Source organism: Ovis aries, chromosome 10, assembly GCF_016772045.2.
Source record: "Ovis aries strain OAR_USU_Benz2616 breed Rambouillet chromosome 10, ARS-UI_Ramb_v3.0, whole genome shotgun sequence".
NCBI lineage: Eukaryota > Metazoa > Chordata > Mammalia > Artiodactyla > Bovidae > Ovis > Ovis aries.
The window spans coordinates 80,420,588-80,448,030 of NC_056063.1; positions in this window are offsets into that span (position 1 = coordinate 80,420,588).

Genomic DNA, 27,443 nt, shown 5'->3' on the forward strand with positions numbered 1-27,443 from the left:
TCTCCCCGTCGTATTCCTCTGCCATCTTAGCTACCTCTATACTTCAATTTTTTAAGAGTCTAAAGAACCCCTTGTGATGCATGGGGGGTGTGATAAAAGGGAAAATCCTCATCACCACTCCCATCTAATAACAAATCATCCCCATGTGCATCTTTTCCTCTGTATTTGCTCCTGCCTATCAACTACTAAAAACTCAATGTTCATACTCTTCCTGGTCCAAAATTACTCAAGCTTTCCCTGAAGCAAATCAGTCTCTCCCTTATTCAAAATTCTCTGATATTTTCCACTGACTAGGGAAGAACTTTTAACGTGATAAGTTAAAGAACTTTTAACTTAAGTCAAGTCAAGAACTTTTAACGTGATAACTTTACCTCCTACCTTGGAGAACTATTTCCTATTAAACTCAACATAGTATTACATGGAGGTCAGGTTTTCTCCTAACTGAAACGTGACTTTCTTCATGATTCTCTTAATATTCTCTTTTACTTTCTTAAAAATATTATTCACCCTTCAAAGATGGCTCTGATCCCAATTTCTCTGCTCAAATTTCTTTGAAAACTAGATCACTGTCAATTCCTTCCTTCTCCATACAACTCCAGTATTACATGGAGATTCCACTCCTTTTTTGTTGTTGTTTTGTTTCTTGGTTTTTTTTTTTAATTTTTATTTTTTATTGAAGTATGGTTGATTAACAATGCTGTGTTAGTTTCAAATGTTCAGAAAAGTAATTTGGTTATATATGTGTGTATATATATATACACATATAATATTCTTTTTCAAATTCTTTTCTCTTACAAAATATTGACTATAGTTCCCTGTGATATACAGTAGGTCCTTGTTGGTTATCTATTTTATGTATAGTTATATATATATATATATGTATATATATATATATATGTATATATATATATGTGTGTATATATATATATATATATATGCTAAATCCAAACTCCCAATTTGTCCCTCTGGGTGCCCCCCATCTCCTTGCCCCTTTGGTAACCATAAATTTGTTTTCTAAGTCTATGAGTCTGTTTCTGCTTTGCAGTTAAGTTCGTTTGCATCGTTTTCTTTTCTTTCTTTTTTCCTTTTTTTTGGTTCCAAATGTGAGTAATATCACATTCGGCTTTCTCAGTCTGACTTACTTAGTATGATGATCTCCAGCTCCATCCATGTTGCTGGAAATGGCATGATTGCATGCTTTTTCGTGATTGAGTAATATTTCTACCTCTTTTTCTAGCTTCCTCCACTCTCAGTTGGCCTCAGCCATAATGACCTCCTTGCTGTCCATCGACCATCTGTCTGCTGACTTTCTCACCACTTAGCCACATGGCTCATTTTCCCCCTTCCTGTAGTCTCTGCTCAACTATCTCCTTTTCAAGGAGGATTTTATTCACCATGCTAATTATTCTTTCGCTACCATCCCAATAGGCACAGTCCCTGTTCCTTTCCCCTACTTTATTTTGTTGCCTTTTTCTAGAAAAAACACATCACTGTCCCTGTTGTATGTGTGTGTGTGATTGCCTTGCTTCCCTTTTTGGAAGGTGAATTCTGGGAGCAAAGCTACTTTCCTTGGCTCACTGATCGATCCATACATTTAGAACAGGTGGACAATGCATTGTGTTGACTCATACTAGGCTTTTTATAAGTAGTTTTACAAGTCAATACTGAACTCCTCTTTGTATGGAAATAAAATAAGAGAATTTTTCTCAATCAGATTGAGTTTTTAGACATTGGTCAATTTAGGTAATTTATTTGCAAAACCATAAACTGAGTGGACTCATTGCATGTCAATTACCTCCTTCCTTCTAGCGGTTTAAACATAGACAAGGGCTTTGAATGTCTGCTGTGTCAGGAGCTTGGAAGGGAAAGCGAATTCCAAGCTTGGGGAACTGATCAGATCAAGGAGAAGAACAGTATATATATATATATATATATAATATATTAAAACACAACAATAATATATATAATAGAATATATAATACATAAATATAATAATATAATATGTAATATGTATAATAATACAGTATATATATAATATACTTTTAATTACTTCCATGGCTTTATTCACTTTCCCTGCTTTAAGCATGAGATCCCTCTATCTAGTCCCATCTCTTTTTCATGCTTCATTTTTTGACCAATTTGGAAGCAGAGGCTGTGTGGGGGTCCCCAGAAAGAAGGGATACTATAAAAAGAAGAGGAAAATTAAGAGAAGGAGTTTTTGAAAAAGCTTGTGCATACGCTTAGTCACTTGGTCACGTCCGACTCTTTCTGACCCTGTGAACTAAAGCCTGCCAGGCTTTTCGGTCCATGGGACACTCCAGGCAAGAGCACTGTAATAGGTTGCCATTTCCTCCTCCAGGAGATCTTCCCAAGCCAGGGACTGAATCTGGGTCTCCTGTATCTCCTGCAGTGTAGATGGACTCTCTGCTGAGCCATCAGGGAAGCCCCATAAGAAAGACAAAAGAGTGAGTTTGGACCAAGACTTTGCCATGTACCAGGTTCTGACCTATGTACATGTGAAAGTGTTGTTCAAAATGAGAATGGATGAACTTGATGTTTAGACATCAAGTCCATCTGAGATATGCCATGCCTTCTCAACTTCAGTAAGCAGTTCAGTCATTTATCTGTATGCAGGTCAGGAAGCAACAGTTAGAACTGGACATGGAACAACAGACTGGTTCCAAATAGGAAAAGGAGTACGTCAAGGCTGTCTATTGTCACCCTGCTTATTTAACTTCTATGCAGAGTACATCATGAAACACGCTGGACTGGAAGAAACACAAGCTGGAATCAAGATTGCCAGGAGAAATATCGATAACCTCAGACATGCAGATGACACCACCCTTATGGCAGAAAGTGAAGAGGAGCTAAAGAGCCTCTTGATGAAAGTGAAAGAAGAGAGTGAAAAAGTTGGCTTAAAGCTCAACATTCAGAAAACGAAGATCATGGTATCCTGTCCCATCTCTTCATGGGAAATAGATGGGGAAACAGTGGAGACAGTGTCAGACTTTATTTTGGGGGGCTCCAAAATCACTGCAGATGGTGACTGCAGCCATGAAATTAAAAGACACTTACACCTTGGAAGAAAAGTTATGACCAACCTAGATAGTATATTAAAAAGCAGAGACATTACTTTGCTGACTAAGGTCCATCTAGTCAAGGCTATGATTTTTCCTGTGGTCATGTGTGGATGTGAGAGTTGGACTGTGAAGAAGGCTGAGCGCCAAAGAATTGATGCTTTTGAACTGTGGTGTTGGAGAAGTCCCTTGGACTGCGAGGAGATCCAACCAGTCCATTCTGAAGGAGATCAACCCTGGGATTTCTTTGGAAGGAATGATGCTAAAGCTGAAGCTCCAGTACTTTGGCCACCTCATGTGAAGAGCTGACTCATTGGAAAAGACTTTGATGCTGGGAGGGATTGGGGGCAGGAGGAGAAGGGGATGACCGAGGATGAGATGGCTGGATGGCATCACAGACTCGATGGACGTGAGTCTGAGTGAACTCCGGGGGATGGTGATGGACAGGGAGGCCTGGCATGCTGCGATTCATGGGGTCGCAAAGAGTCGGACATGACTGAGCAACCGAATTGAACTGATAGCTGTAATTCTCCTCTGGTTGTTTTGAAGAGTAAAGCTTACAGACGTGGTCCTATAAAAATCATCAGGGAAAATGTGTTTGCATAAAGTAAAACAGTGTTTTCTGTAATGTAATTTCAAAATGAAACCATTTGTTTAGGAGGGCTGATTCCTGTCTAATTCCATGAGGAACTGTTTTTAACTCATATTTAAGGTGAGAGGAGGACGGGGAAGGGCTTTAAAGAAGTGATAACAACTTTAGCTCGTAACTAACTAGAGAATAGTAGCAAAAATGAAGTAACTAAGTGGTTGGACAGCATGTATGAGAATGTATGAACAGATAGCCATCTACAATTACATTCAGTTTCCATTTTTTAAAATTCTAGCGATATAATTTATAGTGCTTCTTATTGTGATATTTTACTCAGTTACAAATGACTCTTGAGATCATTTCCTACATCATAATCATTTGATAACCTGTTTGTTGGCATTTCATTTCTTTCTTTTCATTTTTTTACTTCTGAATCTTCTTTGCCTGTGGCTGTAATCTAAGTGAAAAATGGTGACATGTAAAAGATTGAAAACAAAATTTTCTGGATTTTAAGGCTATGAAGAAGGCAATGATTAACTGAATGTGGATCTTATCACAGTGTAAAATCTAACTATGCTTTAAAAATGTATACACTGGAAATTGAAATAAATTACAATGACAAATTATTTTTATTAATTTTTTTTTCTCTCTAAACAAATGACCTGTCTGTGGACCCTCACTTTCCTTCATTTATCTCAAATGCCATCTAGAGAGAACACAGTCCTGGACATGTTGTGCAAGGTCAGAGTTATCGCCGAAAATTATAATTGAGGGTATGCAATTACACTTTGGTTATAAAAGAGAAAAAGCATTAGCATTAATGTCAACACAAGGAAATCAACTGATTTACGTAGTAAGTCTCAAAAGAATCTCCATTCACAGCTACATATCTCAGACCTTTGATGGATGTAGACGTTTGGTATATGCCAGTTTATCCCTGTATACTCTGGACTAAGCTATTTTTATTGTGGTTACGAATTCCAGATTTCTTAATTTAAAAAAATGAATTAGTATTAAGTGTTTGTTTTGCTACTTCTGAGCTGTGAGACTAAGAGTACTTTATTTTAACTTTTGGAGACTGTTCCCTGTTTCAAAGGGTTGCTAAGGTCACTGATGCCCATAAAAAGGAAAGGTCAGTGATGGTATTTTACCGATGGTTGGTTATGCTCTTGCAAAAGATGGTTAGTAATGCCCAGGCCAGCAAAGTCAGCAATGGTTATGCCAGAGATGGCCACTGAGTGATGACCGTGTAGGGAATGCTCAGTGTTGCCCTGGTCATGGGTGGTGAGCAGTGCCTCACCGTCATGACCTGGCATGACAAGTCAACAATCCACACTGAGCCATCATCTGGAACTTACTTTGAGGAAAGAAATCCCTCTAGACATTAAATATGTTATCCTGAATTTTCCCTACATGCTGGATGCACAAATAAATTCAAAAAAGTCAGTTCTGGTTCATCAGGATGATATCAGAAATTTTTGTAAAGTCATATTCAAGGCTATGATATAACAACTAATTTGAAATTTGAAATAATTAGAAATAAGTGCAAATTGTAGATACAATAACGCAAGCTGCAAAATGCAATGCTATTTTTTTAAAAAAACTTGTATTTAATGTTAAACAAAATTAGCACAGTTTTTAAAACAGGAGCATCAGTTAGTTTCACTGGCTCGTACATTTTTAACAGCTCTCTTTACCTCTCATGTGTAATTTTTAATGCAAAAAGAATAATATGAACAAATAGATGATGTCAAATTTTCAGTATTTGGGGAAGTGAAACTGTAACTAAAAAAAAAACCCTGCAAATATACCAATATTATTAAGAAATGGTAAATTTTACAGAGAGCTTTATGTGTAATATGCTTTGTCCTTCGAAATAATTTACTTACATAATACGTTCAGACATAAAGTTAAGTATAATTGCTTCAAATATTAATAATGCAGCCATGCATTAATAATTTAATCAAATACAAAACTAATTTTATTTGCTATATTGACTTAAAAATGTCACAGACAGTGCCCACAAAGAATGTTTTCCTAATTTTGGGGTCTAGCATTCAATGACAGGGAGACGATTTGTCACATATATTTTGGCCTCTTTTAGGCTATTAAACATTATAACCTTGTGTTTAGCCTTGCTTCATTAAATATGTATGCTTTGAGCAATCGGATTCCTAGTATCCATCACCGACATCGTGCAGTGACAGCGGTTCTTTTCCCTCTAATGGGTCTGTAACAGCAATGCCACCAAAAGAAGTCTGGGAAGAAGTGCAGAGTGCTAAGAATAGCCACAGCTCACCAGATTCGGTGAAGTGATAGCCCAATAATTTATAGGTGGAAAAGCTTCTAACAACGGTCTGGAATGCGATATCAGATTTTTTTTCAAACAAGCGGAATATTGAAATTTATTTTCATTTGAACAACAAAAAAGCAGGAATCGCAGCAAAGTAAGCCATTAGGTCAGTGCTGTGTCAGGATGAATGCAGCTCACACTTGCATCCCACTGTCAAGCACTATTAGGTCTGGATGAGAAAGTTTCCTGTGTGATCAGAGCATTCTGAAGAATCACAGGTCCAGGTACCTGAAGATTATTCGATGCATATATGTGGGTTTAAATGCATGTATATTTGTATCCTCATACATATGTATATATAAATTCGTATTCTATGCACATTATGAATGTATATACATGCATCTTATATATACACAAATATAACTGTAAATATTTTCTCTGGGCAAATCAATGCCATGTGGATAGGCAGAAAAGAAATCTCTGTCTCCATTGTCCATATATTTTCCCTGAGCTTGATGAATCTATGTTGACAAGGATAATTATGTGCCACATACTGTTTCTGGAACCAAAATGTACTGGTCAGGAGAAACAAGTGCACGTTTCAGGGGGTTTTGTTGACTTTTTTCCTCCAGTCTTTGTACTTGAATCGCTGAACTTTTCCAATGTGTCATGAGCTGCCAGCGGCTACCTGACATGTCAAGATTGATTGTGACAATGTGCCTGCCTCATCGTTCTATGCACCATTTAGGATACAATGCGGCCCTGCACAGTCAGAAAATAAAAGTAAGTCCCTTTCCCTGGGAGCATCCTAATTACCCACAAGGCTGTGTAGTAGCTCATTGTGGTTAACAGAGACTAGTTAGAAATACTTAACAGCAATTACAATATAAGCTTTATTCAATGGATCATTGGCTAGTTTTTTTTTTGTTTGTTTTGTTTTTTGTTTTTATTTTTTATTTTTTTTTTCTTTTTTGTTTTTTGTTTTTAATAGACAACTGATTTGTTGAAATATATCTTTTAGGCCCAGCTTCCCTGGTGGCTCCCTGGTAAAGAATCCACCTGCAATTCAGAAGACCCGGGTTTGATCCTTGGGTCAGGAAGATATGTTGGAGAAGGAAATGGCAATCTACTCTGGTACTCTTACCTGGGAAACCCCTGGAGAGAGGAGCCTGGAGAGAAGACTACAGTTCATGGGGTCACGGGGTCACAAAGAGTCAGATGACTTAGCAACTAAAACAACACAGTAATCCTTTAGGTCAGTTCTCTGAATTTACCACCCATATTATAGAAAGTCTGACTATTTCAGCCATTTTTACTTCAAATCTTTTTAATCACAGAATATTGTGAAAAGGAAACATATTCTAATCCTAGTTTTCCATCAACAACGTGTGTGACTTTACGAAAACCATATGCTTTTTTAGGACCTTGGATTCTTGTGTGTAGTATGAATATGGTAGAGTTGATTATCAATTTATTCCCATTGTTAACTTACATGATCAAGTTTCAAGATGCCTGGTGTGGATCTTTCAAGCAATGCAAACTGTTCTGTACAAAGAACGGGTATGGGTACTTTTGTCCTGTTTATTTGTCAATCTTCTGCCTCTGGATTTTGGGATGTAGGAAGTTCACCTAGAGAACTGGAAAACTGTCCCATAAGAACTTGAAAAACCTTTGCCTACTCCCCAGTTTTTATTCTCAAATGTTTAAAAATATCTCCAGACCTTTGTGAAAGTACAGAGCTGATTAAAAGCTGTTTTTATTTGACAGAGTGATTTTGTACATGTAGAAACAGTTTTTAATTGAGTTAGATTGAGTTAGCCAAAATATGTAAAATATATAGGATTCATTGTTTTCAAAAGGAACATGTTTTACCAAAATATAAAAATAATTTAACAAAATTATATATTTTAGGGGATGCATTATATAATTATATAAATAATTTGATTACGTGAACCTAGCCAAATACAATCTTGGTGTTACTTTGAGGATTTTTAATTATTAGTTTATATATTCTTAAAAATTTAGATATATTTTAAAGAAATGACAAAACAATTTAGATAGCATAAAACTCATGTAATTGATTAGTCAAAATACAACAAAATAGTCTAAACTATCTAGCTAAGATGAAATACGAAGAATAAACTGATATTTAACATATTAGCATTAACAAAGTTCCTTTTGACACATACTCTTGATTCCGTTTCCTTACCAGAAGACACAGGTATAATTTAAAAATTAATTTGACTTTCAATTATTACAGGTGCTATTTTAAATCATGAAAATTTTAAATTGAAAAAAAAGAAATTTTAAACAGATTAAATAATTTGCATAAGGTTTAGAAATTGGTTAATTTCAGCATCAAGGATTAGGACTTTTTTTTCTTCCCTCCACAAAGTCACCACTATGCATTACTTTTTTAATATTAAGTATGCCGCTGATTAAAATATATGACAATAGTCCTGCCTATAAAAGCATTTTAGGGGTGTTAACACCATCTTCAAACTCCAATCTTCTCTCTTTGTCTCTCAAAATGTAGTTTGATTCTCCAAATCATAGTGGGAGGGCCAGAATTCTTATTCAGATAATCAAGAGACGTCTATCATATTCTGATGTTTGTTTCCATATCTATTAAGTAAGAACCCACATTCACAAAGTTTGAAAGGTAAGTACTATACTGTATAGTAAAGTAAGTCAGTAAGTTAACAATGTTGTGCTGCTGTTGTTAGTCACTAAGTCATATCCAGTTCTTTTATGACCCAATGGACCCTCCAGGCTTCTCTGTCCATAGGATTTTCCAGGGAAGAACACTGGAGTGAGTAGCCATTCCCTACTTCAGAGGATCTTCCTGACCCAGGGACTGAACCCACGTCTCCTGCATTAGCACGTGAGTTCTTTATCACTGAGCCACCAGAGAAGCCGAAGGAAGTTGATAATAGCATGTCCAAAAGGATCAGCTAGAATACAAAGCAGCTGGGAAAAAAAATAAATAAATAAAAGATGCTTGCTCCTATTATCTTGGCCTTTTCTTACTCCCCAAAGCTGAATGTCATCCGCAAAGAAGGAGATTTCATTTTGTGCCATCTTTCTGGATCATTTATAAAACCCATAAATAATATCAGCCTTGGCAAAGGTCACTGTACACCAACCTTGTTTACACCAGGAGTCTCCACCTGTCTCTGAGTAATTAAAATTCATAGCCTTACTCAATGAAAAGCCAGCAATTCATTAAGACATACCAACATTTGTTTTGCTCATCAGAGAAACTGGGCTTATTGATGAGAAAGAACTTACTTTAATTGAGAAGGTTCTTGCTCTTTTTATTCATAGTTGAATGAACGGTTTGCTAACAGTATTTAAAAAACAAAGGGAAACAAACAAAACTTAAAAACAATTGGGCTTTCTCAATATGATTATATTGATAAAACATTTCAGTTGGAAAGATGGACTCCTGAAAACAAGGCTAGTCCTTCAGTGGAATAAGAAAATTGACTTTGATGTGAGGAGTTAGTTTTCTTGGTTCTGGTCACTTTTATCTATTTAAACACCCACAAAAGTGACGTGTGTGCTTATGTTTTCACTTTTAGCTGCCATTTCCTCCTGTTCACACCCTCTTCACTTCCGTGGGTGGTTCCACATAGAGGGTTTCGCATAAGAGTCAAGCGAGCCACACAGAATCTTAAAATCGTCTTGACACTAAATGAGACTTTTTCTGTAAATTTTCTTCTGATGGGCACCAGTCTAAAAGAACCATTTCTAAAGAAGCTAACTTTAGTCGGAGCCTCTGTATGGTAATGCTCCTATATTTGTTTCTGTGAATTTCTTTGATGATTCTCCAGCATTCACTGGGCATTCTCTGTGTGTAATCACTATGCCCTGTGATCGTGTTCTCCTCACTAAGGACCTTGGTCGGGGCCCTTCAGCTCCTGACACCAACTTGCCATCTGTGTTTGTTTTCCTTAACATCTCAGCTCTGTTCATCTCTGGCTGCCTGGTTTCTGATCTGGCTACTTGTCTTGCCCTTGACAGGTGGCAAATGAATTCAATCTAAACCTTCCATGGTCTGTTTCATGTCCTTGCTCTGACCTTGAATAAGTGGATGCAGGTCTGCAGCAAAATAGCCCTGGTTCCACAGTCCAGCTCTTCTTAGACCTTGACATTTCTTGGCCCAGAGTCATCCTAGAAACATTCTTCATCTCCCAAGTTCCCTAGACTTATCTGAGTGCTCTGAACTCCAGCTCTTTGCTTAAAACTAAGCTGCAATTCATGGGGTTGCAAAGAGTCGGACACAACTGAACAACTGAACTGAACTGAACTGAAAGCACAAAGAAGCCTCTCATTCAAATAACTGAGAGTTTCTTTAAAAAAAAAAACTTTTTACTTAATTTTGGAGTATAGCCGATTAACAATGCTGTGATAGTCTCAGGTGAACAGCAAGGGACTCAGCCTCTGGATATACATGGATAGACATGTATCCATTCTCCCCCAAACTCCCCTCCCATCCAGGCTGCCACATGACATCAAGCAGAGTTCCCTGTGCTATATGGTAGGTCTTTGTTGGTTATCCATTTTAAATACAGCACAGTGTACATGTCCCTCCCAAACTCCCTAACTATCCCTTCACTCCACCAGCCCCCAACCCCCAGTGAGGATAAGTTTGGTCTCTAAGTCTGTGAGTCTGTTTCTGCTTTGTAAATAGGTTCATTTGCAAATATGGAGAGTTTTAACAGAATTAATTAAGCAGGAATGCATTTAGCAAAACTATACAATATGTTGAATTCAATCATTAAGGAGCATGTACTCAGAGCTCTTTTCTAGGCTCTGTGCTATGTACAATATGAAATAGATATTTTTGTAGGAAAAATTATTTTTACAGTATTCCTCATATATTTTTATAATTATTTATGATTGGTCATGAGAAACACTTGTAAAATATAAATATTTTCAATGTTTTAAAGACTGATGCTTCAGTAGACTCCAGAAAATATTGTTTTGTCATCATCTGGTACCTAACCTTTATATGAATATATTTGATGGGTGACTGAATATTACATATTTTAATTATGCATCTCATTGATAGAAAGGGAATGGTAGACGACAAAGATTCTATCTCTCCACTTGGAGTCAGTCATGTTCAGTTAGAGAGGCTAAAGAGGTGTGGTGAAAATTTTATTTTAGCCAGTTGCACGATGAGCCAAAAGCTATGCCCATTAGTGTATCATGCAAGTAAGTGTAGTATTGGAATCTTCCAATATTCTGTGACACAGATCAGCATTTTCCCTAAAAGTAATTGTGTGACATAAGCAGAAATCTTTGCTTAATCCATATCAAAACAAAGGAATAAAAGGATTAATTGCCTTCTTTTAAGAAGTATTCCTGGGACGTAAGTTTTGTGCCTCTACTTGTCAAGGCAGCAAAATCTTGTGGGTGGTGATAATGACTGGAAAAGAATTAAGAGAAAAAGTAGATGGGAAGTAGGAGACTGGTCTCCAAAGTCTGTCAAGGAAGCTTAAACTTTAGTGAATAATTGACGATTTTGAACACATGGAGTTCATAATGACATTTTTATTCCGTTTAATTGCTGTGATAAGTTTGCTTTATCCCCACATCATAGGTGAGAACGTTGAAGTTTAAGCTTACATAATATGAACAAGGTCACACAAACAGGACCCAGCAGGTGGAGAATTCATACATGAGTCTGTCTGACGCATCTATTCCTTCTTGGCAAAAGCTGAAGATACGAGAAACACACCGGGATGGAAATGGGGGATGGATGGGAGAAATATTTTAAGGAGAGATGAACATATTTAGTCATTTTAGACATACAGACTAATATGAAAAGAGGAAGAAGTTAAAAAATGGTACCATGTTTTAAGACCGAACAATGTATTACTGCTTTAAGCTGGGGAATAAATTAGCATTGTGGAAACAAAGTCTTGTATGGCAAACCAGCTGGTACAATCGGTGCTGTTATTTAAGTATTAAAAGAATGATCCAAGACATTTTTGACTGATCATATTTAACTGTGTTAAAAGTGACTGATATCTACGTGGCATCTCGTTTTAATTGCAAAGCCCTTTGTATGAATTATTGTATTTGATTTCTTACAATTGCATAAAAAATGTTCTACTTGTGCCGAAGAAGGAATTAAGCTTAGAGGGGAGATGTGACTTGCTGAATGTGATACAGTGAATGCCTGATGAAGTTGGGGCATGAATTTATGTATTCTGATTCCCAATCCTGGATACCAGGAGGTTCTTAGGATGTGATAAATAGTCATAAGCACTTTTAACTTCCTTGAATCAAATGGAACACACATAAATCCAAAACTAAATAGAACTAGTTATCAATCTATTGAAGTGCAGCCAGGGAGATTTAGATAAGCTTGAGGCATGATTTCCAGTCCAGTAAAGATATAAATACCTTACTCAAGGAGAGGTAGAATTGCTTTATCTTCCAAAATATGAATAAGGCAGATACTCCTCCACCCTAGTGAGATTACCTGTGGCCCTTTTAAAGGCTATGAAGGTGGTCTGATGATGAACTTGGAAATCTAGTTGTGCATTCTAAATATGTTACATAAAAAGAAGATTTAATCATATCCTCTTCGTTTTTTAAAAAATTCTTTGATACTGATACTTTGATACTTTGGGGCTTCCCTGGTAGCTCAGTTGGTAAAGAATCCACTTGCAATGTAGGAGACCCCGGTTCAATCTCTGGGTTGGGAAGATCCCCTGGAGAAGGGACTGGCTACCCACTTCAGTATTCTGACCTGGAGAATTCCATGGACTCTATAGTCCATGGGGTCATAAAGAGCTGGATACGGCTGAGGGACTTTCACTTTCACAGATGGCCTTACTCAAAAATGGACAAAGGGGTTTTTTCCCATGATTTTCTACTTGAGATGGAATTTGAAGTTTTCCATACAGCTTTCTACTTTCATTTAATACCTTGAGGTTTTTTTTTTAATTATTTTTTTTCCTTTTTTAATTTTGAGAATCCAAAAATCCCTATAAAAACTTTTCCTGTAGCAAACCTGTAATGATTGGTGTCAATCGCATACAGAAACACAAGTATGTGTGTTCACACCCCTGCCATATCCAAAAGGACATGCCTTTAGGTCAATGACCACTGCTTCTACAAGAGAAGACAGCTTCCTTGAGAATCTCTGTATTACGTCTTCTGGGATAATGGCTGATAAATTAAAATCAGAGAAGCTTGGCGTGCTGCAGTCCGTGAGACTGCAAAGAGTCGGGCACGACTTAGTGACTGAACAACCTCAAAGTGCATTTAAAAAATAAAGCTTGTTTGTTAAGATGTATAAATACATACATTTTATGTTGTAAGATTTTCTAGTTTTTCTTTACTTTTTTTTTACTTTCACGTATGCCTTTAACTCACAGTTAATACCTAAGTAGGAATTGTTTATCCACGGTTTTAAAAACATTAAAATGGATATGTAGCAGCATCTTTTATGTGTTATAATGCAGGGGTCCCCAACCTCTGGGATGTAATGCCTGATAATGTAAAGTGCACAATAAATATAATGCACTTGAATTATCTTGAAATCGTCCCCCTACTTGGTTCGTGGAAAACTTGTCTTCCATGAAAATGGTCCCTGATGCCAAAAAAGTTGAGGACCACTGCAATAATGTGCTTAGTCAAATCTTCATAATTTAATATGCAAGTACTTTTCAATACTTGAATATTTTAAACAATACTTTGCTTTCAATTTTCCTTAAAGTTAAAAAATGGAATTTGGCAGAAAATATACCTGCTTTTAAGGCTTTTGATACATCTTTCCAAGCTGTTCACCATGAAGAACCAATTTAAAACCTAAGGTGATATATATGAAAAGGTGTATTTTACCCCAGCCTGATAAGCACTGAATAATGCATTTTAATTCCTCATCTTACAGACAGTATAAAATTTGATTATTGCATTAACTTTCATTTGTTGCTTATCTGCCTATACTCTTTGGGCTCAATTTTCTAATGATGTGTTCTGTTAGTAAATATTAGGAGATACTTATAAATTGAATATTAATATTCAGGCTCTATATGATAAATCATGTATTTGTGGCCTACCTTCTTTACGTTGGAACAATTCGAGCTCTGCGGTCAGATTTATTGCTTTCTCTACCTTCTGTCTTTACGCATGTGTTCCAGGGCGCCCCTTACGCCAACAGCACTTGTTCACCTTTGCTTCATTTCAGTCGTTCTGTGGTTTAATTCATCTGGAGTTTATTAGGGTGCATGTTGTGAGGTAGGGGTTTAGCTTTATTTTCCTTTTCCACATGGCTAGCCGACTGGTCCAATACCATCTGTTAACCAACGAACGTATCCTTCTTTTCCCGATGTAAAATGCTATCTTCATCACACTCCCTTCAAGCACACGTGGAATATAGATCCGCTGTGCTTGTGGGCTCCTTTTACGTGCCATTTATCCTTCGTGTCTTCCTGCTAACACGCCTGACATCTTAACCACAAGGCAGGCTGGAAGACGTATGACACAGGAAGTTTCCCAGGAGGGGGGCTGTGGGCAACGTGGGGGTAGATGGAAAATTGATGATGGGAAGCACTGTAGGGGGTTTCCTCTGGAAAGTGATAAGTGCAAATCTCTGAGAAGCCCAAAGCTCTCCTTTCCCTTGACACAGACTGCAACAGAAAAAAAAAAAAAAATCCGCAGGAGGAAAGACATATTCGGAAGAGAAAAAAAAAAAATGAGAAAAACAAGAGATAACGTTTATAAATTTTGCTCTCTTCCCTTCCCATCGTCTCCCTTGGTGAGGAAAGATTGCAGTGCCATTTTGGGCTTCAGAGTTAACTTCCCAGTGGCTCAGCGGTAAGGAATCTGCCTGCAGTGTAGGAGACTCAGGAGACCTGGGTTCGATCCCTGGGTCAGGAATATGTCCACAGGAGGAAAATGGCAACCTACTCCAATATTGTTGCCTGGAAAATCCCCCAGACAGAGAAACCTGGGAGGCTACAGTCCATGGGGTCGCAATGCAAACAGTCAGACACAACTGAGTAATTAATGCTTACTTAAGAGACCACCAGGCTGACTAGGGAGGCAAAGCAGAGCTACTCAGGAGCCGTCTCCCAGATTTGGAGCAGAATGTTCTTCAAAACCAGGAGCAACTTGCAGTAAACAGGCAAATCCTTCATTTCTTCAGTCATCCATCAGTTGTCAGGAAGAACGTCCCTGATTCCTGATTACAGCTGCAGAAACCACTCTGTGTTTTTGTATGAATGTATTATGCACAATGGGCTTCCCAGGAGCTCAGTGGCAAAGAATCTACCTGCATGCAAGGCACGAGCTGCAGGAGACACAGGTTCTATCCTTGGATGGGGAAGGTACCCTGGAGGAGGGCATGGCAACCCACTCCAGTATTCTTGCCTGGAGAATCCCATGGATAGAGAAATCTGTTGGGCTATAGCCCATAGTGCTGCAAAGAGTCGGACATGGCTGAAGCTATTTAGCATGCATTATACACAAATATACATTTCCTTTTGATTAATTTTTATTGGCATACACTTGCTTTACAATACTGAGTTAGTTTCTGCTTTACAGCAAAGTGAATCAGCTTGTCTATCACTTCACATATGTTCTGTTTTTTTTTTCTGTGAACATGTAAGTTCTTGGCAAATTTCAATTATAGAATATAGTGTTATTAGCTATAGTCACCATCATCATTCAGTCAGACCTTACTCATCTTAGAGCTGAGAGATTATACACTTTGACCAACTTTTCTCCCTTTTCCCGACCCCTAGGCAACTGCTTTGCCACTTTTCTCTTCCTATGAGTTCAACTTTTTTCAAAGATTCCACATATAAGTGACACCATCCAGTATTTATTTTTCTCTGTCTGACTTATTTCACTCAGCATAATGCCTTCCAGTCTCATTCATGTTGTTGCAAATGACAGGATATCCTTCTTTTAAAAGATTGAATGACATTCCATTGAATATAGCCCATTCCGTACACACAATGAACTACATACAATGGAATATATGTATGCGTTTTCTTGACCCATTCATTCACTGACAGACCCATGGGTGGTTTCTGTATGTTGGCTATTGTGAATAGTGCTGCTACAAACAACAGGATATCTTTTCAAATATCCTTTCCAGATAATGATTTCATTTTTCTTTGGATATATACCCAGGAGTGGGACTGATGGAACGTGAGGTAGTTTTATTTTAATTTCTTGAGGAGCTTCCATAGTGATTTCCTTAGTGCCCATACTAGTTTACATTCCCACCAACAGTGCACAAGGGTTTCCTATTTGCCACACTCCGGCCAGCATTCTTTTCCTCCTCTTTTTGAGAACAGACATACTAGCAGATGTGAACTCATCACTCATTGTGGTTTTGATTTGCATTTCCCTGATGATTAATGATACTGAGCACCTTTTTATACACCTGCTGGGAATTTGTCTGTCTTCTTTGGAAAAATGTCTGCTCAGATTCTTTGCCCATAGTTTGAGTTATTTGTGTCTTTGCTGTTTATTTGTATGAATTCCTTGTATACTTCAGATGTTAACCCCTCATCAGATACGAATATACTTAATCAAGCTATAAAACATGATTCCATTTAATATAGTTTTAAAATTCACCTAATATGTGTTGAGATTTCTAGCATATTAAAAATCTACTGGTAAAGAATTCACCTGCCAATGCAGGGGACATGGGTTTGATCCTCGGCTTGGGAAGATCCCTTGGAAAAAGGAATGGCAACCCACTCCAATATTCTTGCCTGGAAAATCCCATGGACAGAGGAGACTGGTGGGGTACAGTCCATGGGGTTGCAAAAAGTTAGACATGACTTAGGATCTAAACAACAACAATAACTAAAACAAAATAGATAAATGATTTCATAAGATGGAATCATCGATATGATAAAAAAAAAACAACTTGATGGAAAGTATTTCATTTATCCTAAGATGTTAGGAATGTTTTTCTCACATTTTGTGGTATTCCTTTGACCAATTTTGTTGGAACAAATCTGCTGGAATAAGAACTTTGTTCTTAAGTATGGATTTGACTAATTAAATCTTGTAAAGGGATGTATATGTTAGGGGAAGCACACTGGCTGAACCCGCCCACCCTGGCCAGGCCCTTTAGTAACCATTTGCATGAGCTGTTTTATGACAGGAGATCCTGGTTAGGAATATGGAACTAATAAGCCACCACCAAAGGGAAGAGTTCAGGAAAGGTCGAAAAGAGACATCACATGTCAGTCAACTTCTCAGAATCCTTGTCTCTGGCATCCATCTTGGCTGAGCAATGTGTGTGCCACCAAGAAAGACTCTGAATGAGAATGATGGGCCAAAGACAACCAGGAAACTAATCCTATCACCATAAAACCTGGGACTGCGAGCCACGTGGCAGAGCAGTTCTCCTGGGTTCCCTTACCCTACTGCTCTCCACCCGGGTGCCCTTTCCCAATAAAATCTCTTGCTTTGTCAGCACATGTGTCTCCTTGGACAATTCATTTCCAAGTGTCAGACAAAAGCCCAGCTTTGGGCCCTGGAAGGGGTCCCGCTTCCTCCAACAGATACACATGTTCTCAGAATACAGTTTGCAAGTCACACTCAAGCACAACAAATTTAAAACACTTTAACAGAATTTCCAGGTGAAAAATTTGAGCTTCTGAGACAATCTGTGAAGAAACATAAAGGAGAACTAGGGATGGGCAAGAGAATGTGTAAGAAACCTGGAAGACGGTGAGCTATCTGGACCTGTCTGGACAGGAAGACTGTGTCTGTGCTTTATCTTAGGGATACTGTAACTCTTCTGCTGGGGGGGGGGGGGGGCGGGGGGCGGGTTCACATGTAACGATGCAACAGATCACTGGAATATAATAGCCTGTGCAGATTTATACCTACACATTCGTGGACAACTAATTTTCAACAAGGGCTTCCCTGGTGGCTCAGTGGTGAAGAATATGGCCTGCCAATGGAGGAGATATAGGTTCAGTTCCTGGATGGGAATGATCCTCTGGAGAAGGAAATGGCAACCCACTCTAGTATTCTTGCCTGGGAGATCCCAAGGACAGAAGAACCCAGTCTGTCACAGTCCATGGGGTCACAAAAAGTCAGACACAACTTAGTGACTAAGCAATGACAATTTTCAACAAAGGCATAAAAGCAACTGAATGGAGAAAAGATAGTCTTTTAAATAAATGTCTTGAATAATTATGAATCTGTTCAGTTCAGTTCAGTCGCTCAGTCGTGTCTGACTGTTTGCGACCCCATGAATCGCAGCACGCCAGGCCTCCTTGTTCATCACCATCTCCCGGAGTTCACTCAGACTCACGTCCATCGAGTCAGTGATGCCATCCAGCCATCTCATCCTCGGTTGTCCCCTTCTCCTCCTGCCCCCAATCCCTCCCAGCATCAGAGTCTTTTCCAATGAGTCAACTTTTCGCATGAGGTGGCCAAAGTACTGGAGTTTCAGCTTTAGCATCATTCCTTCCAAAGAAATCCCAGGGCTGATCTCCTTCAGAATGGACTGATTGGATCTCCTTGCAGTCCAAGGGACTCTCAAGAGTCTTCTCCAACACCACAGTTCAAAAGCATCAATTCTTCGGTGCTCAGCTTCTTCACAGTCCAACTCTCACATCCATACATGACCACAGGAAAAACCATAGCCTCGACTAGATGGACCTTAGTCGGCAAAGTAATGTCTCTGCTTTTGAATATACTATCTAGGTTGGTCATAACTTTTCTTTCAAGGAGTAAGCATCTTTTAATTTCATGGCTGCAGTGATTTTGGAGCCCCCAAAATAAAGTCTGACACTGTTTCCACTGTTTCCCATCTATTTCCCATGAAGTGATGGGACCGGATGCCATGATCTTCATTTTCTGAATGTTGAGCTTTAAGCCGACTTTTTCACTCTCCTCTTTCACTTTCATGTTAGCCAAAAAAATAAAATAAAATAAATAAAATCTATTAATATCTAGCACTGTATAAGCAAGCTAACTGAAAATGGATTATAATCCTAAATGTAAAACTTAAAACTATAAATCTTCTAGAAGAAAATTTGTGATAAAAGCCTTTGTCAACTTGGGTTAGGCAATCATTTCTAAAATAAATGTGCCAAGTACAAGGCAAAGAAGAACAGTGAAGAACTGATCACCGTCAAAATTGAAAATACCTGACTCCTGAAGATAGTGTGAAAAAGGATATAGGGGAACGTCACAGGCTAGGAGGACATGGTTATTGATCGCATAATTGGAAAATGGCTTATATCCATAATATGTAAAGAAGAACTATCAACACTCAAGACTAAGAAAACAAATAACCCAATAAAAAATAGGCAAAAGATTTGAAGAGAGATTCATTACCAAAGAAGATACATGAATGGCAAAGAACCCTATGAAAAGAAGCTAACCAACATTAGTCGCAAGTACCCAAATTAAAACCATGGTAGGGTTTCACTACACTTTTTTTAGGGTGAATGAATATTTTTTAATGACTGTACCAAATGTTGGCAGAGGTATGAAGGGCCTGGAACTTTTAAATCCTGATAGTGGAAATAAAGAATCATATAAAGACTTTGGAAAAAAGGTTAGTAGTTTCTTAATGGTTTAAACTACCATAAGATTTAGTCATTTCATTCCTCAATAGTTTCCTGAGAGAAATGAAATAAATACATATAAGTCTTACAAAGACTTATATTTCCTATGTATAAAATTCTTCACAGAAATTTCGTTTGAAATAGCCCCAAATTGGAAGCAACCCAAATCATCACATCGAATGAGTAAATCAACAAACTATTGTAACTGCTCAGTAATAAAAATAATAAGCTGGTGATAAATGCTACAAAGTGGGTAGATCTCAAAATACTTATTCTGAATGAAGAAAGTCAGACCTCTATTCCCCACCCAAAATCCACCAAAAAAATAATGGAGGAGAGAGGATCCAGAGACAGATGGTAAGAGGGACAGACTACAAAATATCATGAGGAATCTTTTTGGGGTGATAGATATGTTCATTATATTAATTATGGTGAGATTTCAGGAATCCATACATATAAGCACATACAGACATACATACCTGTATCAAAGTACATATTTTAAACATGCAGAGTTTATTAAATCTCAATCTGCTAAACAAAGGTTAAAAGCTAAGTATTGGGGAAAAAAAGAAGTTACAATCTATTTGTAGGACATATATTAAGTTAACCTTAAAAATGCATTCCAGTATATATTAAGTACAGACAAATATGGTTTGATTCCACTTATATGCGGTACCTAGCCTAGTTAAACTCATAGAGTCAGAAAGTACATTAGTAGGTACCTGGGGCTGGGGCGTGAGGCGTGGGGAAGGATTATGGGGAAATTAGCGTTAGATGGGGACAGAGTTTCAGTTTAGGAAGGTGAAAAAGTCAGGAGATGGATGATAGGGTTGTACAACAATACTAATATACTTAGTGCTCTGAACTGTACAGTTAAAGATAGTTAAAATAGTATGTCTTCTATTATGCAACTTTTACCACAGTTAAAAAAATTTTTAAACCAAGTATTAGATTTCTGTCTGCATAACTCTTCTTAACCTCCAGTGCATCATCACAGTGCCCTTAGTCAGAGCCTGTTTCTTCATCCTCTGCGTGCTCATTACATGTTGTGCACACCAGAACACGTCCGATAGCCTTGTAATTATTTGCTCACATCTGTCTCTGCCCATTAGGGTAAAACTCCTTAAATTCACAGGCAAAATGTTGTGCCTGTCATATAGATGTTCAGTGGATGGTGAATGAATGAATAATCGGTGACCCTGGCATTGAAAACGAATGTTGTTCCAGAACAGATAAACAAAAAAAGCCAAGATGGGCTAGCGTTCCCTCCATCATGGTCGTGAAGTCTGAGACTAAATGATGTTTGACTTTGCTAACTGATGAGTAAAGAACAGGGCAAGTACTCTCACAAATATTTAAATTCCAAGTGCAAATACCGGTGGGCTAGAAGAACTCTCTAGGCCAGCACAAGGGAGCTTAACTAATGTAACAGGAGGTAATTAGGAAAGTAAACACTTTGGCAAAGTCTAGAGAAATATTCCAGAAAGATGAGCTTCTAAGGTCAAGCGTAGGAAACATGGGCTTGTATATTTTAGCCAATGTAAGTAAAATTTAAAATGTCCCTTCTAGGTAAACATTCCTATGCTGAGCAAGTAACCTGAACCATCCAAACAAATAGTAAACCATCCTTTACTATTGTGAGAAAGATCATTTGAATCAAAATCATATACATTTCTATTCTATGTAAATGAATTTGAACTAGTTATTGTGGTCTATGTGAAAAAGCACACAGGATTCTAATCTTTATTTAATTATCCAAATTAATTTCATGTTAACCTAACGGCTTAATTTTTTTTTGTTTATATCTTGTGCATGTGTGTGTGTGTTTAATTTAATTGCAGTATATTGCTTTTGGAGAAGATTTTGTAAAACACTGTGGGCAAGATGGGCTCACTTAGATTCCATCCCCAAGATCAGGGTTTGAGGCAAAGGTGTTTATTTGGAAGGGGATTATAGGAAATACCAGTATGGAATGGGAAAGGGTATAAATTTAGAGAACACTGGGAACTGGTTACTGCTCAGGGCAACTGGAATTACATTTTTGTTTGGATTTCTGGGGGATGTTAATGAGTGTGCTAAGACGCTTCAATCATGCCCAACTGTTTGCTACTCTATGGACTGTAGCCTGCCTGGCTTCTCTCCCCATGGGCTTCTCCAGGCAAGAATACTGGAGTGGGTTGCCGTTCCCTTCTCCAGGGGATCTTCCTGACCCAGGGACTGAACATAGTCTCTTAGGTTTCTTGCATTGGCAGGCGTGCCAGTTAGTGCCACCGGGGAAGCCTCTCTGGGGGATAACGTGGCATACTTGAGATCTATCTCACCTAAGAGTTCAGAAAGCTGGGATATAACCCACTGCCTCCTCTGTCATTGGCTGAAGGCTGCTCCAAGGCGCTTCAACTCTTCTGTGCTCCGCTGTAGCCATCACCGACCTTACAGCCAGGGTAACTCCCAGGAGAAGAGCTGAAGGTGCTGGCAATGAGCAGCGGTCTCAGGTCCTGCCACAGAGTGCTGAGAGGTGAGAGGGTGAGGTGATAAAGGAAGGGGACCCTGCTAAGATCTCGATTTTTCCGTTGATGGATTCTGAGCACAGGGTGGTATCTTAGTCCACTCAGTTTGCTGTAACAAAGTACCACAAACTGGTTGATGTAGGAGCAACAGAAATTGATGTCTCATAGTTCTGGAGGCTGACGTTTGAGATCAGAGTCTGGTGACGGTCCTCTTCTTTCCCAGAGTTCTCCTTGCTTCCTCATGTGTTGAGAGGAGCAAGCAGCTCTCTGGGGTCTTGTTTATAAGAACAATAATCCCACTTTTAAGGGCCCCACCCTCATGACTTAAGCTCCTCCCAAAGAGCCCCTTCTATTGCCATGGAACTGGGATTTAGGACTTCAGAGTATGAATTTAGGAGAAACACAAACATTCAAAGCACAACAGATAGCCTTAACTGGCTTGCATGTTTGCAACCTCTCTGGTTACTGATGTTGGAAACTCTGGGTGGGCAGGACACGGTGCTGAGAGCAGAAACAGGGAGCTAGTTTGGGGACTAGTTCAATCATTTGCCAGTGAAGTGTGGGCTTGAATTAATGCAGTGATTGATGGTGAGAAGTGGGAAGATGGAAATGTCATGAAAAGATGCTAACAGGATTTGTTTATGAAATAATTGTGGAATGAAGGATAAAGAGAACCACCAGACATGTCTCCAAAGAATTTTAACTCTGGGGAATGGAAGAACCGAGTTGTCATTCAGTGAGATGGGAAAGACTGCAGGATGAGATTTTTTTATTTAAGGAAAAAAAGGTGTGAAAACAAGAATCTCAAGTCTTGAAATATCTCTAAAAAGTAGATATTGTTATTCCCACTTTGTAGATGAGAAAGATGTTCTCAGAAACAGTGAGAGTTAACTGAGTTCTCTTAATTCTCTCAGTGCTGTCAAAGGAGGACAACTGTGTCTATTTACAGGCTGATGAAGAGCAGAGTTGAAGATACACACGACGTGCCTCGTACACAATAGTAGATGTCCAGTGAATAATGGCAACTTCATTCTTAGCACTTTTGCAATATTTTATATTTGAATTTGTATTTAGAACTTATGTTCACTGTTGCTCACAATTCTTAATATTCAGTAAGTTTCTCAAAGCGAAGTATCCTTCAACAAAATGAAATGGACATCTAGCAAGAAGGCTACAGGATAACAGAGTAATCAGTGTTATATCAACAATGTAAATAAAATTTTCAATAAATGTGTATTCTTTGTAGTAAATTTATTTTAGTAAGCCATTAAGGCAGAATATGCATTGATTCCACTATAATCATGGAGCCATAAGTAATTTTTGTCACTTTTCAAGGAAATTGAAACTACTAAGGGCTGTCATTAGTAGCTTCGATGTCTTAATAGTTCCCAGTATATTCATCCCTAAATTATTCACTGTCAGATTAGGCTATATTCTTGATACGTGGGCTACTCTGTTCTCCACTGTATTCTTTTGATTTACTAAGCACTATCTCAAGTTTAACACTTAACCCCTTAATAGCTGAGGGCAGAAAAAATTACATTGGAGCATCTGGATAAATGTAATCATTTCATTAATGTGCATATAGACAATAGGTGGATACTTACAAAAGCCCAAAGATTTTTAAAGATTACTGTGAAGATTTTATAAACTAAAGACAGTTATATTTTTAAATTATGATTTGAAACATAAACCAGTGTCTTTGAGCATCAGATGAATTATGAAGTATGCCATATCTCAAACATGAGGATAAGTATATTATATAAATCATGAAGAATGAAGAATGCTTTCTAGAAATTATGCATATCCTTAAAAGTCCAATATTCAATAGTAAAAACATTAAAATACTGATATGCTCAAGGAATTTAGAACTGCTTCAGTGTATAAATAATATAGATATTAATATTAAGCAGATATTCACAGGGCTATACCCCTGGAGCAAAAAGTTGTCATAACTTCCATATATGCTACTAACCGTATACAGCACAAAGCAAGAGCTTTATAAAAAAGTAGATCACTTTCCTTGCCTTATGATATCCCTTTTTATCTGTTCTGCTTGTCCCACCTGAAATATGTCTGAATACAATGACAGAAGTTACACATTAACAGAAAACTTAAGTGTATGCTTTCTTTCCTCTTCTCACCAGAGCAAGAAAACTGAAAATAGTGGTCACATGCTTTTGGACTGTGGTATTGGAGAAGACTCTTGAGAGTCCCTTGGACTGCAAGGAGATCCAACCAGTCCATTCTGAAGGAAATCAGCCCTGGGATTTCTTTTGGAAGGAATGATGCTGAAGCTGAAACTCCAGTACTTTGGCCACCTCATGCGAAAAGTTGACTCATTGGAAAAGACTGTGATGCTTGGAGGGATTGGGGGCAGGAGGAGAAGGGGACGACAGAGGATGAGATGGCTGGATGACATCACTGATTCGATGGACGTGAGTCTGAGTGAACTCCGGGAGTTGGTGATGGACAGGGAGGCCTGGCGTGCTGCGATTCATGGGGTCGCCAAGAGTCGGACATGACTGAGCGACTGAACTGAACTGACTTTATGAGAATACCTCTTTTAAATAAATGTGACCCCATCTTCTCTACAAGTAGTACTATTGTTCATCATCAAAACTTGGGGAAAAGTAAGCTGAAAGCAACACCTAGCATAGGTACTATGACCACACTTTCGTCCATTATACCTGTAAAATTTTAAATAAAGTAACCTATTTTGCATTTTCTATAAAGTACAAGAAAACAAGATATTAATGAATTATACTTTACTGTGCTAGTATTCTTGATTGTTTATGTTACAGGATAATTGGATATTAACGTGACTTTTAACAATAAAGTGCATATCCTTTCACCTATTTGTTCACAAGGTAGCACCAGGCACTGATTGAGACAAAAATCCTTTATTATTCACAAGAACTGCTATTTAGGAACTTAGTCTGTGAGACTTTTAGAATACTCCAGTAACTTTCAGTGACAAGATGGGAAATCCTGGTAAAAATGCATCACTGTTGGCCTGCATGTGTGTGTGTATGAGAGAGAGACGGTGTAGGATGATGAAAGATACACAGCAAATTCAATAAATAGGCTGTTTATTTTAAATACTCCACTTATTACCGTAGAGTAAATTAAGCAACATTGAAATAACCAAACTGTTCTAACATCCTGCTTATCTTAACATATTGTCTCAATATCACTTTCAAATAAAGATGTTTGAAATAGTGTTTGCAATCTACATTTTTGATCTGCCTAAATAGCTGCTGGCTTCAGCAGAACATTAATGCAAATCTAATGTACCTGCTGGTATGATTAGCTGAATCAAATGATGGCATTTAAGTAACACCTAAATAATCTTAATTAGGATCTTCAACTCATCTTAGCACTTAGAACTCTACAGATGGATAGTCTTAATTATCAGCCTTTTGATTAGGATAACAGCCCTAATCAAGACGATGTGGGACTGATAGACAGGGTATCAGTAAATTAATGACTGCTGTTAAGTGGGAGCATAAGCAAAAAAAAAAAAAATAGAGTCACTTTCTGTGAGAGACAGGATGATGTGTATGCAAAGGAAATAATATTGTCAGGAGAAAATCAGAGTGGAAAATTGTGGATTGGTATCACTGTTATTTTATCCAAATATATTCAAGCCCTCATACTCAACAGGACCATATAAATTCTGTGTTTACATAAAATTGAGTGAATGCAGGTAATTTGACAAAAGTTTCTAAATATGAATTGATACCTTGGTAAAACTTAATAGATTTGTCATGTGTGAATCAAAACTAACTCTTGGACATGCGTTTCTTTTGAAGGAAATCATGACATGGTAATGGGAGAAGCAGGGAAACATAAAACATTTTGTTTACTTGTTTCTTCCCTGAAGTTTAACTTGCCAAATTTTAATTTGCCAAATTACCAACAGCCTGAGTAAATGAAAGTAAAGCAATATGAACAAGTGTTTCCTTGTGGTAGGACATGGCATTCTTGGCTCCAAAGCTTTCTGTGTATTTAATAAAGGAAGACGCCAAGCGAGCATCTTATTTACATTCTTTATATTGGACTGTTAATTGATGTAAAATTGATGAAAAGAGGTCCTTCATGTAATTTCATTTTGCATTTTACCATAGCTACTATTCAAAATGAAGAGTGCTCAGACATTTTACCGTTTAACCAGAAACTTCCCTCAAGGCTCTGTCTCTAGTCATTGGTATCTGGGTTCCAATCCAGACTTCTCCTCATCACCTCCACCTTCTTTTTCAGATCTTGCCGGACTTCCCTGGTGACTTAGATGGTAAAGAATCTGCTTGCAATGCAGGAAACTCAGGTTCGATCCCTGGATCGGGAAGATCCCTTGGAGAAGGGAATGGCAACCCACTCCAGTGTTCCTGCCTGGAGAATTCCATGGACAGAAGAGCCTGGTGGGCTACAGTCCATGGGGTTACAGAGAGTCAGACACGACTGGGCAAATAATACTAGTCACTGTCCTCCTCTGAGTTTTTTCTGTAAGTATCTCCTCTCCTCCTCTGTTTAGTATGAATCCTGTTCAGAGACTAGTGAATCTTCGGGGACACCCTTGCCTCTCACTGAATAAATATTTTACTTTCAGAATTGGATATTTGCAACTGGGAAAGTAGTGGTAAATGTAACACCTGGAATTAGATACACCATCCGTCCTCTGAAAAAACCCATGAGACTCTGGTTTCTGGGTGAGTTAGTGAAGACAGCATGAACTTATTCTTGCCTGAGAGAAGGATAAAAGCAACACATTTATCAGTTTGGCATGAGATACACTGAAAATCCACTACATCAATGGGACGATTAGGAATTCACTACATGTTTGCAAACTGTGTCAAATGATGTGTGTTTAGTGTTTTATGCTTAAATGCCTTGTCCTTAGAGTAATAATAACAGTAAAAAGAATGATAATGATGATGATACATACAATGATTATGTGTAACTGCCCCTCTTTCATTCTAACGCTCACAGTGAAGATTTCATGCAAAGCTACAGGCACCTCCCCTGGAAATTAAAGAAATGCCATGGAAAGATCTCCTTAATCACATATGTTACTGCATATTCCAGAGTCTCCTACTTCTTGGACCACTGTGTCTTCCATTTCATCAACTGGCTTCTCTTCATAGACTTAGCCCCTAAATGTTTTTCAAATGTCTGCCCTACATCATATTCCTGCCATAAAACTTTGCATTAATAATCTCATCCATTCCCAGTCGTGGACATGAGTGTCTTCAACCCCGATTCCTTCCAGTTTTCTCAACCCATATATTCAAATGCTTGGCAGATGTCCCCACCCGGGTGCAGTCTTACAACTCTAAATGAAGCATGTCTGCATCTCAGAGCAATCTCTTGCTTCACCCTCTTATGTCCCCATCATTC